The sequence below is a fragment of the Procambarus clarkii genome, chromosome 60 (assembly GCF_040958095.1).
Source record: "Procambarus clarkii isolate CNS0578487 chromosome 60, FALCON_Pclarkii_2.0, whole genome shotgun sequence".
Lineage (NCBI taxonomy): Eukaryota > Metazoa > Arthropoda > Malacostraca > Decapoda > Cambaridae > Procambarus > Procambarus clarkii.
Window position 1 is genome coordinate 5723554 of NC_091209.1, and position 14188 is coordinate 5737741.

Sequence of the window (14188 nt, forward strand, 5' to 3'; positions counted from 1 at the left end):
TATATATATATCTAATTGATTCTATTTTTCAGGTTTAAGATGAGCTATAGACATGTTATAAGGTTGTTAGTAGGTGTTAGAGGTCCTCTACTGGCTATAACTGTGTATATTTATGTATATTTAAGTATAAATCTGAGTGTCCAAGTATGATTATTGAGTCCAACGACAGACAATATACATAGGTAAGGTTTATTTGATATTAACGAGTTTATATTAACTGAACGTGATACTAAAAGTTCTTATGTTAACTTTGTCCCTGTTGTTTGACCTTAGAAGTTCAGCTATTTGGTGTTAATAGCTTCATGTTGCTTGGAACTTAAAAGTGGTTAGAAAAGTTTAATAATTGGTTAGAATAAAACGAGAGTTAATGGTCAGTCTGCTATGTCTTTGTAATTGGTGTGTGGTGTGTGGTGTGTGTGTGTGTGTGTGTGTGTGTGTGTGTGTGTGTGGTGTGTGTGTGTGTGTGTGTGTGTGTGTGTGTGTGTGGTGTGTGTGTGTGTGTGTGTGTGTGTGTGTGTGTGGTGTGTGTGTGTGTGTGTGTGTGTGTGTGTGTGTGTGTGTGTGTGGTGTGTGTGTGTGTGTGTGTGTGGTGTGTGTACTCACCTAGTTGTACTCACCTAGTTGTGTCTGCAGGATCGAGCATTGACTCTTGGATCCCGCCTTTCGAGCATCGGTTGTTTACAGCAATGACTCCTGTCCTATTTCCCTATCATACCTGGTTTTAAAATTATGAATAGTATTTGCTTCCACAACCTGTTCCTGAAGTGCATTCCATTTCCCCACTACTCTCACGCTAAAAGAAAACTTCCTAACATCTCTGTGACTCATCTGAGTTTCAAGCTTCCATCCATGTCCTCTCGTTCTGTTACTATTCCGTGTGAACATTTCGTCTATGTCTACTCTGTCAATTCCTCTGAGTATCTTATACGTTCCTATCATGTCCCCCCTCTCCCCTATCATGTGTGTGTGTGTGTGTGTGTGTGTGTGTGTGTGTGTGTGGTGTATGTGTGTGTGTGTGTGGGTGTGTGTGGTGTATGTGTGTGTATGTGTGTGTGTGTGTGTGTGTGTGTGTGTGTGTGTGTGTGGGTGTGTGTGGTGTATGTGTGTGTGTGTGTGTGTGTGTGTGTGTGTGTGTGTGTGTGTGTGTGTGTGTGTGTGTGTGTGTGTGTGTGTGGTGTATGTGTGTGTGTGTGGGTGTGTGTGGTGTGTGTGTGGGTGTGTGTGGTGTATGTGTGTGTGTGTGTGTGTGGTGTATGTGTGTGTGTGTGTGTGTGTGTGTGTGTGTGTGTGTGTGTGTGTGTGTGTGTGTGTGTGTGGTGTGTGGTGTGTGGTGTGAGTGTGTGTGTGTGTGTGTGTGTGTGTGGTGTGTGTGTGTGTGTGTGTGTGTGTGGTGTATGTGTGTGTGTGTGTGGTGTGTGTGTGTGTGTGTGTGGTGTGTGTGTGTGTGTGTGTGTGTGTGGTGTGTGTGTGTGTGTGTGTGGTGTGTGTGTGTGTGTGTGGTGTGTGTGGTGTGTGTGTGTGTGTGTAGCCGGACTTGGAAGAGGGGGTCCCATTCTTCAGGACCTTCGTACACGTCACTCAGAGTTCATGGTCTTGGAAAGTCTTGTTTGTTGTTGTACATCTGGCACGCTGGGGTTCGTAACACTTGGGCAGTTAGTGGTTTCTTAAGGGTCGTCTCTTGTGTGAGATGTTCAAGAATAGTGTTTATGGTATTGGTGCTGGCCCTCCTCCTCTCTCTCTCCCTTCCTATACATTACTGCCATTATCTGTACCTAAACTCTTGGGCATCAAAAATATATTATAATCAGCACTAAATGTGCCCTTCTACCCCTACTTCAGGTCCTGTTTAAACCTTCGAGCTGAACCTGAAGTCTCTCTCCAGCACCAATGACTTCTGGTGGAGCACATTGACACTATCAGCACCACACTACCACCACCACACTACCACCACCACACTACCAGCACCACACTACCACCACCACACTACCAGCACCACACTACCAGCACCACACTACCACCACCACACTACCAGCACCACACTACCAGCACCACACTACCACCACCACACTACCAGCACCACACTACCAGCACCACACTACCAGCACCACACTACCACCACCACACTACCAGCACCACACTACCACCACCACACTACCAGCACCACACTACCACCACCACACTACCACCACCACACTACCACCACCACACTACCAGCACCACACTACCACCACCACACTACCACCACCACACTACCACCACCACACTACCAGCACCACACTACCACCACCACACTACCATCACCACACTACCACCACCACACTACCAGCACCACACTACCACCACCACACTACCACCACCACACTACCACCACCACACTACCACCACCACACTACCTCCACCACACTACCACCACCACACTACCACCACCACACTACCACCACCACACCACCAGCACCACACCACCAGCACCACACTACCACCACCACACTACCACCACCACACTACCACCACCACACTACCAGCACCACACTACCAGCACCACACTACCACCACCACACTACCACCACCACACTACCACCACCACACTACCACCACCACACCACCAGCACCACACTACCACCACCACACTACCACCACCACACTACCACCACCACACTACCAGCACCACACTATCAGCACCACACCACCAGCACCACACTACCAGCACCACACTACCACCACCACACTACCACCACCACACTACCACCACCACACTACCAGCACCACACTACCACCACCACACTACCAGCACCACACTACCACCACCACACTACCAGCACCACACTACCACCACCACACTACCAGCACCACACTACCAGCACCACACTACCAGCACCACACTACCAGCACCACACTACCACCACCACACTACCAGCACCACACTACCAGCACCACACTACCACCACCACACTACCACCACCACACTACCACCACCACACTACCACCACCACACTACCAGCACCACACTACCACCACCACACTACCACCACCACACTACCACCACCACACTACCACCACCACACTACCACCACCACACTACCACCACCACACTACCACCACCACACTACCACCACCACACTATCAGCACCACACTACCATCACCACACTACCACCACCACACTACCACCACCACACTACCACCACCACACTACCACCACCACACTACCACCATCCTCACCAACCATTGTACCCCCAATCCTAACATTTCAATCTCCTCTCTCGTCTCCCCTTATCAAAAAACCTGGCCAAACTAGTGCTCCTCTCACCAGCTCGTTATCCCAACGCAGAGGGGAGAGTGTAGTGAGGGGAAGAGTGAGAGCAGACGGTGAGGGGCACACTAAGTGAGAGGTGAGAGGGGGATGAAATATGAGGAGAGGATGCGGAGTGAGGATATTAGGGACGAGAGAGAGAGAGAGAGAGAGAGAGAGACGAGGGCAAGCCTTAAAGGGAAGGACCTGAATAATACTAATCATAGACTTATACCTGTACCAGTCCAGTACAGTTCATGAATCGTGGATGTTACTAATGTGGTCTCGATTTTAAGATGGCGCGAATAGATCACTTTCGTCTATTCATTTACCAAATAATTTGCCGTCTATTAAGCGGAAATTGCTTGAATCGATAATAGCAAATGCCATTTGTACATAACTTGTGAACAGGGACACTGAAGGAGTCTCAACTTGGCTCCGCCAACAACTGCTCCTCCACAAATTCTCTCAAATTATTTTCCGTAATTTGAAGCAGTTAATTGTGGATAAAATGCTTTATATACACAAACTTTAGCCCAACCACTCACAGGATAGCTATAGGGGCCATTACCACTCACAGGATAGCTTAGGGGGCCATTACCACTCACAGGATAGCTAAGGGGGCCATTACCACTCACAGGATAGCTAAGGGGGCCATTACCACTCACAGGATAGCTAAGGGGGCCATTACCACTCACAGGATAGCTAAGGGGGCCATTACCACTCACAGGATGGGTACAGGGTCCACTGCCACTCACAGGACGGGTACAGGGTCCATTACCACTCACAGGATGGGTACAGGGCCCACTACCACTCACAGGATGTGTACAGGGTCCACTACCACTCACAGGATGGGTACAGGGCCCACTACCACTCACATAATGGGTACAGGGTCCACTACCACTCACAGAATGGGTACAGGGTCCACTACCACTCACAGAATGGGTACAGGGTCCACTACCACTCACAGAATGGGTACAGGGCCCACTACCACTCACAGAATGGGTACAGGGCCCACTACCACCCACAGGATGGGTACAGGGCCCACTACCACCCACAGGATGGGTACAGGGCCCACTACCACCCACAGGATGGGTACAGGGCCCACTACCCCTCACAGATGGGCATGCAATCAACTTCCTCTCACAGGAAGGAGTATAAAATGAATAATACAGTAACTAAACTGTAATCTTCACAGCCAATCAGACGAGGGAGAGACTTGAGGCGTCTGATCAGAAGTCTCTGACAAGACTCAGAATGGAACATGACTGAGAACAGGATAACATAGCAACACAACAAGGGGAGATATTAATAGGGAAATAATTGTCTCATGATAAGTACCAATAGGTAACAGTGCCATTTGAGTCCGTCAGTCTACAGATTAAGGCACCGAACGAGGCGGTCATTGGTGAGGAAGGTCAGGTTCGGCTGACGCTGAAGATAGCGCTGCGATATCAAATTAGTTAACAAGATTTACGTGAGCTTCGCGGAATCCACGGCTCCTGCAGCCTCACTATCTTACCTGCATCCTTATCTCTTACCTTAGCAGCATCACATATCTTGCCTTGTTTGACTTGACTTACAGAGACCAGGTGGTAAGCAAGCAAGTCCGAAGAAAGTATTATACGAGTTTAAGAAAACTTGAAAAAGTATGTGGGTTGTTAAGTACAAACTGCCGTCATGAAGGATGGTTGGCCAACCACCTTGGGGGTGAATTGGTAGTTTGTGGCACCGTGGCATGAGCTAATTGGTGATTTCTGCCTCACGTGTGATGTTAAGTGTTCTATTATTAAACTCCAATTTAGGTTCGGAAGTGAATTTGGTCACTGAATGGTAATTCTGCACGAGTGGTTGTCATTGTTTAATTATTTGTCTACGTTTTTATATCCCAGCTCCTTGTTCTCATATCCCAGCTCCTTGTTCTCGTATCCCAGCTCCTTTTCCTCATATCCCAGCTCCTTGTTCTCGTATCCCAGCTCCTTTTCCTCATATCCCAGCTCCTTGTTCTCATATTCCAGCTCCTTGTTCTCATATCCCAGCTCCTTGTTCTCATATCTCAGCTCCTTGTCCTCATATCCCAGCTCCTTGTTCTCATATCCCAGCTCCTTGTTCTCATACCCCAGCTCCTTGTCCTCATATCCCAGCTCCTTGTCCTCATATCCCAGCTCCTTGTTCTCATATCCCAGCTCCTTGTCCTCATATCCCAGCTCCTTGTCCTCATATCCCAGCTCCTTGTCCTCATATCCCAGCTCCTTGTCCTCATATCCCAGCTCCTTGTTCTCATATCCCAGCTCCTTGTCCTCATATCCCAGCTCCTTGTCCTCATATCCCAGCTCCTTGTCCTCATATCCCAGCTCCTTGTTCTCATATCCCAGCTCCTTGTCCTCATATCCCAGCTCCTTGTCTTCATATCCCAGCTCCTTGTCCTCATATCCCAGCTCCTTGTTCTCATATCCCAGCTCCTTGTTCTCATATCCCAGCTCCTTGTCCTCATATCCCAGCTCCTTCTCATCATATCCCAGCTCCTTGTCCTCATATCCCAGCTCCTTGTCCTCATATCCCAGCTCCTTGTCCTCATATCCCAGCTCCTTGTTCTCATATCCCAGCTCCTTGTTCTCATATCCCAGCTCCTTGTCCTCATATCCCAGCTCCTTCTCATCATATCCCAGCTCCTTGTCCTCATATCCCAGCTCCTTGTTCTCATATCCCAGCTCCTTGTTCTCATATCCCAGCTCCTTGTTCTCATATCCCAGCTCCTTGTTCTCATATCCCAGCTCCTTGTCCTCATATCCCAGCTCCTGGTGCTCATATCCCAGCTCCTTGTTCTCATATCCCAGCTCCTTGTCCTCATATCCCAGCTCCTTGTCTTCATATCCCAGCTCCTTGTCCTCATATCCCAGCTCCTTGTTCTCATATCCCAGCTCCTTGTTCTCATATCCCAGCTCCTTGTCCTCATATCCCAGCTCCTTCTCATCATATCCCAGCTCCTTGTCCTCATATCCCAGCTCCTTGTCCTCATATCCCAGCTCCTTGTCCTCATATCCCAGCTCCTTGTTCTCATATCCCAGCTCCTTGTTCTCATATCCCAGCTCCTTGTCCTCATATCCCAGCTCCTTCTCATCATATCCCAGCTCCTTGTCCTCATATCCCAGCTCCTTGTTCTCATATCCCAGCTCCTTGTTCTCATATCCCAGCTCCTTGTTCTCATATCCCAGCTCCTTGTTCTCATATCCCAGCTCCTTGTCCTCATATCCCAGCTCCTGGTGCTCATATCCCAGCTCCTTGTTCTCATATCCCAGCTCCTTGTCCTCATATCCCAGAAAGTACTTTTTATATATATATATGTCGTACCTAGTAGCCAGAACTCACTTCTCAGCCTACTATTCAAGGCCCGATTTGCCTAATAAGCCAAGTTTTCCAGAATTAATATATTTACTATAATTTTTTTCTTATGAAATGATAAAGCAACCCTTTTCTCTATATATGAGGTCAATTTTTTTTTATTGGAGTTAAAATTAACGTAGATATATGACCGAACCTAACCAACCCTACCTAACCTAACCTAACCTATATTTATAGGTAAGGTTAGGTTAGGTAGCCAAAAAAAGCTAGGTTAGGTTAGGTTAGGTAGGTTAGGTAGACGAAAAAACATTAATTCATGAAAACTTGGCTTATTAGGCAAATCGGGCCTTGAATAGTAGGCTGAGAAGTGCGTTCTGGCTATTAGGTACGACATATATATATATATATATATATATATATATATATATATATATATATATATATATATATATATATATATATATATATATAAGAGCTCTTACATTCTAGTACATTAAGTATACTTTAGTCCTGAACAAAGTCCTGGAATAACTTTATAAATATATACAGCTATATACGGCTTTGTTTACATTTATTAAACAGTTTACAAGCATGAAAACTTGCCAATCAACTGTTGTTATTGTTATAAACAGCCTCCTGGTGCTTCGGAGCTCATTAACTGTTTAATAATTGTAAACAAAGCCGCCAAAGATTGAGAAAAGACGTACAGGTTCGTAAGTGCTTGCGGAGCTGCTTCGTGAATCTGGCCCCTGTACTTGCGTAACTGCTTCGTGAATCTGGCCCCTGTACTTGCGTAACTGCTTCGTGAATCTGGCCCCTGTACTTGCGTAACTGCTTCGTGAATCTGGCCCCCTGTACTTGCGTAACTGCTTCGTGAATCTGGCCCCTGTACCTGTGTAACTGCTTCGTGAATCTGGCCACCGCAGAAGAATACCACACACTCTCTTGACCCGCAGGAGACACCACGTTATAGTGAGCCATATATCACTGGTGTCTTGTCATGGGGTACGGAAGGTGGTTAGCCTGTTTAGACGTCTCAGTCTCTCAATAGACAAGACGGAGGAGGCGGGAGTTACTGCTGTTTGCGTGTGGTCCATGTTTTCTGTTTACGGCCTGGTCTTCGGCCAACGGTACCCCCGTTTTCTGTTGCACGTTATGTAACTTTTACCGTTGAGGGAGTTGTTGTGATTATATGAATGACCCTTCTCAAGATGTATTATTAAAGACGAAAGTACTTAAGGAAATGCCTGTTTCAGTTCTTCCTTCGTGGTCTGACACTGGCATATACATATATATATATATATATATATATATATATATATATATATATATATATATATATATATATATATATATATATATATATATATATATATATATGCAATTGACGATCACAAAACACTGATCATTTTATGCAGAAAATCCACAGAGAAATATGAAATGAGGTGAACGTTTCGGCTTGTTAAAGCCTTTGTCAACACCAGACTGACTCAAAGTCAGTCTGGTGTTGACAAAGGCTTTAACAAGCCGAAACGTTCACCTCATTTCATATTTCTCTGTGGATTTTCCGCATATATATATATATATATATATATATATATATATATATATATATATATATATATATATATATATATATATATATATATATACACTAGATGGGGTGTCCTGCTGCGCCCGGGTCTCTCTCCCCCTTTTATACATCTCCTCTCACTTCCCCTCTCACCCTCCCCCCCCCCCTCCCCCTTCTCTCTCACGCCCCTATTCTTTCATACACAAAATCGATATTCCAACAAAAAATACACAACAAAATAGGAGGAAAAAGAGAGCGTATAATTGTATGACAGATGCCAGAAGGGGGGGGGGGGTTGGGGGGGGGTAGGGGGGGGGGGCGTTATATAGGGGGGTTCACTATACAGTGGAACGGACCACTGTTATATAGACCACTCCTCTCCCCTGATATATATATATATATATATATATATATATATATATATATATATATATATATATATATATATATATATATATATATATTTATATATATATATATATACATATATATATATATATATATCTCCCTGTGTCTCCATTACCATACAAGGGAACCATTGCAGCAGCCATACTCCCATACACCGTGTATTCCTGCATGTATTATACAGCCACGACTATACGAAAGTCCTCCACACACTGTCTCCTGGACTGGTCGGCACAGCGGTCGCTTCTTGCAGGTCTGTGCTCGATCCCCGATGGTCCAGATGGTTGGACATCGTTACATCCCTCCGTGTCCTCATATTAAGATGAGCAACAGCGAATAACGAGCGTTCGAGCCTCGATCCCACAAACACACAGACAGTCCATTAACCTGGGGCACTGGGAGGCTCGAACAGCGAACCCCAAGCTCTATCAAACAGTTATTTCCAATCATAAATTATGATGTTTTTAAATCATTCCAAAAGACATTTGAGTTAAGAGCAGCTCAGGTGCTTCAAAAATATTATTCCCAAAAGTTATTTTCAAGATTATTCTCTCAAATAACAAATGGAAGAGGTTGAGATGTATTATAACTTTTAATGGTCTTTAATTGGTCTCTTTGACGGGCTTCTGGAGGTATGTATATGTGGACCACACCACACCTGAGAGTATGACAGGTGTGTGAGTATACAGTCCCCACCACACCTGTGAGTATGACAGGTGTGTGAGTATATAGGCCCCACCACACCTGTGAGTATGACAGGTGTGTGTGTACAGGCTACACCACACCTGTGAGTATGTCAGGTGTGTGGGTATACAGGCCCCACCACACCTGTGAGTATGTCAGGTGTGTGAGTATACAGTCCCCACCACACCTGTGAGTATGTCAGGTGTGTGAGTATACAGGCCACATGGACTGTCAGGTGTGTGGGTATACAGTCCCCACCACACCTGAGTATGACAGGTGTGTGAATATATAGGCCACACCACACCTGTGAGTATGTCAGGTGTATGTATGTACAGGCTACACCACACCTGTGAGTATGTCAGGTGTGTGAGTATACAGTCCCCACCACACCTGTGAGTATGTCAGGTGTGTGTGTATACAGGCTACATAGGCTGTCAGGTGTATGAGCAGCCGCGTCAAACAGCCTGGTTGACCAGTCCAGCAACTAGGAGCCCTGGTCGACGACCGGGCCGCGGGGTCGCTGAGCCCCGAAATCACCTCAAGGTAACCTCAAGGTACACTCCACATCACTAAACAAAATTCATAAATGAAAGTACACAGAACTACTATGAAGGAACTGTACCAAAAATGTACCGCTGTACTAAAGCATTACATATGTAGTACAAAGCGACGTATATATATAATGAAATAAATGACAAGACGTTCCGTTCTAGACTCATGTTACGACGTTTCTGTTCGTCTTAAGACTTTTATCAAGAGTATCATGGCTTCGTCAGGCTCCAGGAGTGAGCGAAACGTCTTAACTATCAATCCCCATGTGAGTGGGTTGGAATATTTGAAGGTACGAATCCAGAAGATCCGTAATGAGGGTTCGAACCTACGTCCCTAGTTGAACCTCATCTAGTTGTGCTTGCGGGGGTTGAGCTTTGGTTCTTTGGTCCCGCCTCTCAACTGTCAGTCAACTGGTGTACAGATTCCTGAGCCTATTGGGCTCTATCATATCTACACTTGAAACTGTGTATGGAGTCAGCCTCCACCACATCACTTCCTAGTGCATTCCATCCGTTAACTACTCTGACACTGAAAAAGTTCCTTCTAACGTCTCTGTGGCCCATCTGGGTACTAAGTTTCCACCTGTGTCCCCTTGTTCGTGTCCCACCCGTGCTAAAGAGTTTGTCTTTGTCTACCCTGTCTATTCCCCTGAGAATTCTGTAGGTGGTTATCATGTCTCCCCTTACTCTTCTATCTTCCAGGGACGTGAGGTTCAGCTCCTTCAGCCTTTCCTCGTAGCTCATACCTCTCAGTTCCGGGACCAGTCAAGTGGCATACCTCCGAATCTTCTCTAACATTGCCATACCTGGTTGATGGGGTTCTAGGAGTTCTTCTACTCCCTAAGCCCGGCCCGAGGCCAGGCTTGGGGAGTAGAAGTCTGTCTGTCTGTCTAGAAATCTTGTCTGTTTGTGTGTGTGTGTGTGTGTGTGTGTGTGTGTGTGTGTGTGTGTGTGTGTGTGTGTGTGTGTGTGTGTGTGTGTGTGTGTGTGTGTGTGTGTGTGTGTGTGTGTGTGTGTGTTTGTGTGTGTGTGTGTGTGTGTGTGTGTGTGTGTGTGTGTGTGTGTGTGTGTGTGTGTGTGTGTGTGTGTGTGTGTGTGTGTGTGTGTGTGTGTGTGTGTGTGTGTGTGTGTGTGTGTGTGTGTGTGTGTGTGTGGTTATTGGAAATGTTGCAGTATTGCTGACCAGGTGAGTGACGGCCTAATTAGCTGCCTCAAGTGCCAAACTTACCCTCTGGCACAGCTCGTTAACAGTGTGCTTAGCGTCAGTGTGGCAATATGTGACGTCTTCCCTGGCGTCTCAAACAACCTCTAAGGACGCCTCCAAGGACCAGTTGTTACCTGCTGTAACGACAGAGCAGTTACAGGAAGGACCTTTAATGTCAGTGGCACCGCTGGTGGCTCTAACACAAGGCACAGCTCACGTTTATATCTGAGACATTATCGACGCCGTACAATGGGATCGAACCCCGGTTTGTTAGGAGTCCATGTAAGCGAGTTCGATTCTGTATTACAGCTTATTTTCTCATAAGAATAAAGGAAACTATTGAAGGCCTCTTGGCCCATACGAGGCAGCTCCTATTGGTCCATACGAGGCAGCTCCTATTGGTCCATACGAGGCAGCTCCTATTGGTCCATACGAGGCAGCTCCTATTAGCCCATACGATGCAGTTCCTAAGCTCCTATTAGCTCATACGAGGCAGTTCCTATTAGCCCATACGATGCAGTTCCTAAGCTCCTATTAGCTCATACGAGGCAGCTCCTATTAGCCCATACGATGCAGTTCCTAAGCTCCTATTAGTTCATACGAGGCAGTTCCTATTAGCCCATACGATGCAGTTCCTAAGCTCCTATTAGCTCATACGAGGCAGCTCCTATTAGCCCATACGATGCAGTTCCTATTGGTCCATACGAGGCAGTTCCTAAGCTCCTATTGGCCCATACGATGCAGTTCCTAAGCTCCTATTAGCTCATACGAGACAGTTCCTAAGCTCCTATTAGCTCATACGAGGCAGCTCCTATTAGCCCATACGATGCAGTTCCTATTGGTCCATACGAGGCAGTTCCTAAGCTCCTATTGGCCCATACGATGCAGTTCCTAAGCTCCTATTAGCTCATACGAGGCAGCTCCTATTTACATCCATTCTTTGGATATAAATAGGAACTGTATGTATATATCTTTATATATAAACTTTACAGTATATATAAATGTCTAACTCCCACTTGAAACAATCCAGTGAGCCCTCATCTGTTAAGTCTCCCGCTAAATTGTTCCCAAAAATTTACAATCCTATTTACCGACCAGTATTTACCCAGGTCTTTCCTGAATCTGAACTTACCTAATTGTAACCCATTATTTGGTGATCGCCTTTGTGTTGATTATAGTTGATGTTGTTTGTGAATGATTTCTCGTGTAATCTATAATCAACTTATAAATAGTTCTCATAATCTGTTTATCATGAAACGAGGCTATTAAGTGTATTTATTTATTTAACTATTTAGTGGTGGTTCAAGTTACGATAGTTTAGTGGTCGTTCAAGTTACGATAGTTTAGTGGTCGTTCAAGTTACGATAGTTTAGTGGTGGTTCAAGTTACGGTAGTTTAGTGGTCGTTCAAGTTACGATAGTTTAGTGGTCGTTCAAGTTACGATAGTTTAGTGGTCGTTCAAGTTACGATAGTTTAGTGGTCGTTCAAGTTACGATAGTTTAGTGGTCGTTCAAGTTACGGTAGTTTAGTGGTCATTCAAGTTACGATAGTTTAGTGGTCGTTCAAGTTACGGTAGTTTAGTGGTCGTTCAAGTTACGGTAGTTTAGTGGTCGTTCAAGTTACGATAGTTTAGTGGTCGTTCAAGTTACGATAGTTTAGTGGTCGTTCAAGTTACGATAGTTTAGTGGTCGTTCAAGTTACGATAGTTTAATGGTGGTTCAAGTTACGGTAGTTTAGTGGTCGTTCAAGTTACGATAGTTTAGTGGTGGTTCAAGTTACGGTAGTTTAGTGGTCGTTCAAGTTACGATAGTTTAGTGGTCGTTCAAGTTACGATAGTTTAGTGGTCGTTCAAGTTACGATAGTTTAGTGGTCGTTCAAGTTACGATAGTTTAGTGGTCGTTCAAGTTACGATAGTTTAGTGGTCGTTCAAGTTACGATAGTTTAGTGGTCGTTCAAGTTACGATAGTTTAGTGGTCGTTCAAGTTACGGTAGTTTAGTGGTCGTTCAAGTTACGATAGTTTAGTGGTCGTTCAAGTTACGATAGTTTAGTGGTCGTTCAAGTTACGGTAGTTTAGTGGTCGTTCAAGTTACGATAGTTTAGTGGTCGTTCAAGTTACGATAGTTTAGTGGTCGTTCAAGTTACGGTAGTTTAGTGGTCGTTCAAGTATATCACTGGGAAGGGGTCAGGATAAGGATTTGGGATGGGACGAGGGGAAAGGAATGGTGCCCAATTACTTATGGACGATCGGGGATTGAACACCGACCTGCATGAAGCGAGAACTTGCACACACACATAAATTCCCCTCCACGGTTGGGACATAATTCTCCCTAAACGCTCTGTGATGCACCCAGCAACAGCCATTCAACATTTCAACTTTGTGAGAGATCAAACAGGATTAAATTTAGGAGTTATTTTGATGATAACAAGTAAATTATCCTCCCAACAGTTTAAACATGCAATAGATTACTCCCGTCAGCTGTAGTCAGCTTTAGAATACAGCTGTATGACTGGATGTTTCCCATTAATCTTCTTCATATTATTAAACGTGTTTTTGCATCCAATCGAGCGCATTTATCATATATATAATTATGTAAACAGACAGAAGCTGTCTGTGGGATCCGTCCCGTCAACACGCTGTCAGTACACAGCTTCTCTGTCTGCTAACATGTAGAGAGATATTAAACTGCTTTTTTCTGTTAAGTATGCTGATTGATTGATTGATGAAGATTAAGCCACCCAAAAGGTGGCACGGGCATGAATAGCCCGTAAGTGGTGGCCCATTTGAGCCATTAACAGTATCAAGAGCTGATACTGGAGATCTGTGGAGGCGCACCTGCACCCTGCGTGACGGGAGATGTCTCCCGGACCAAGTGGTGACCAGATGGTGTAAGTATGCTGTTATTGTCTGTTTATGTTCTGTCTAACTGGACAGATACTGTTTGTTCATTGGTTTATTTACATTTGCATAAACTGTTTGCTCATAATTGATAAAGATTAAGCCACCCAAGAGGTGGCATGGGCATGAATAGCCCGTAAGTTTGTTCATGGCTTGATCTTACTGTTTTGACAGATAAGTCTGTGTTCGTGGTCTTAAACTGACGGCACTGACAGATAACCCGTCTCTACATGTCTTTACTACTG

At 45.2% G+C, this 14188-nt stretch overlaps 1 protein-coding gene across 1 annotated transcript in view; it reads right to left on the minus strand.

Annotated features, from left to right (window-relative positions):
• Positions 1-14188, minus strand: part of LOC138353830 (Ig-like and fibronectin type-III domain-containing protein 2) — a 113655-nt gene that overhangs the window by 61924 nt on the left and 37543 nt on the right. The window lies entirely within an intron of this gene.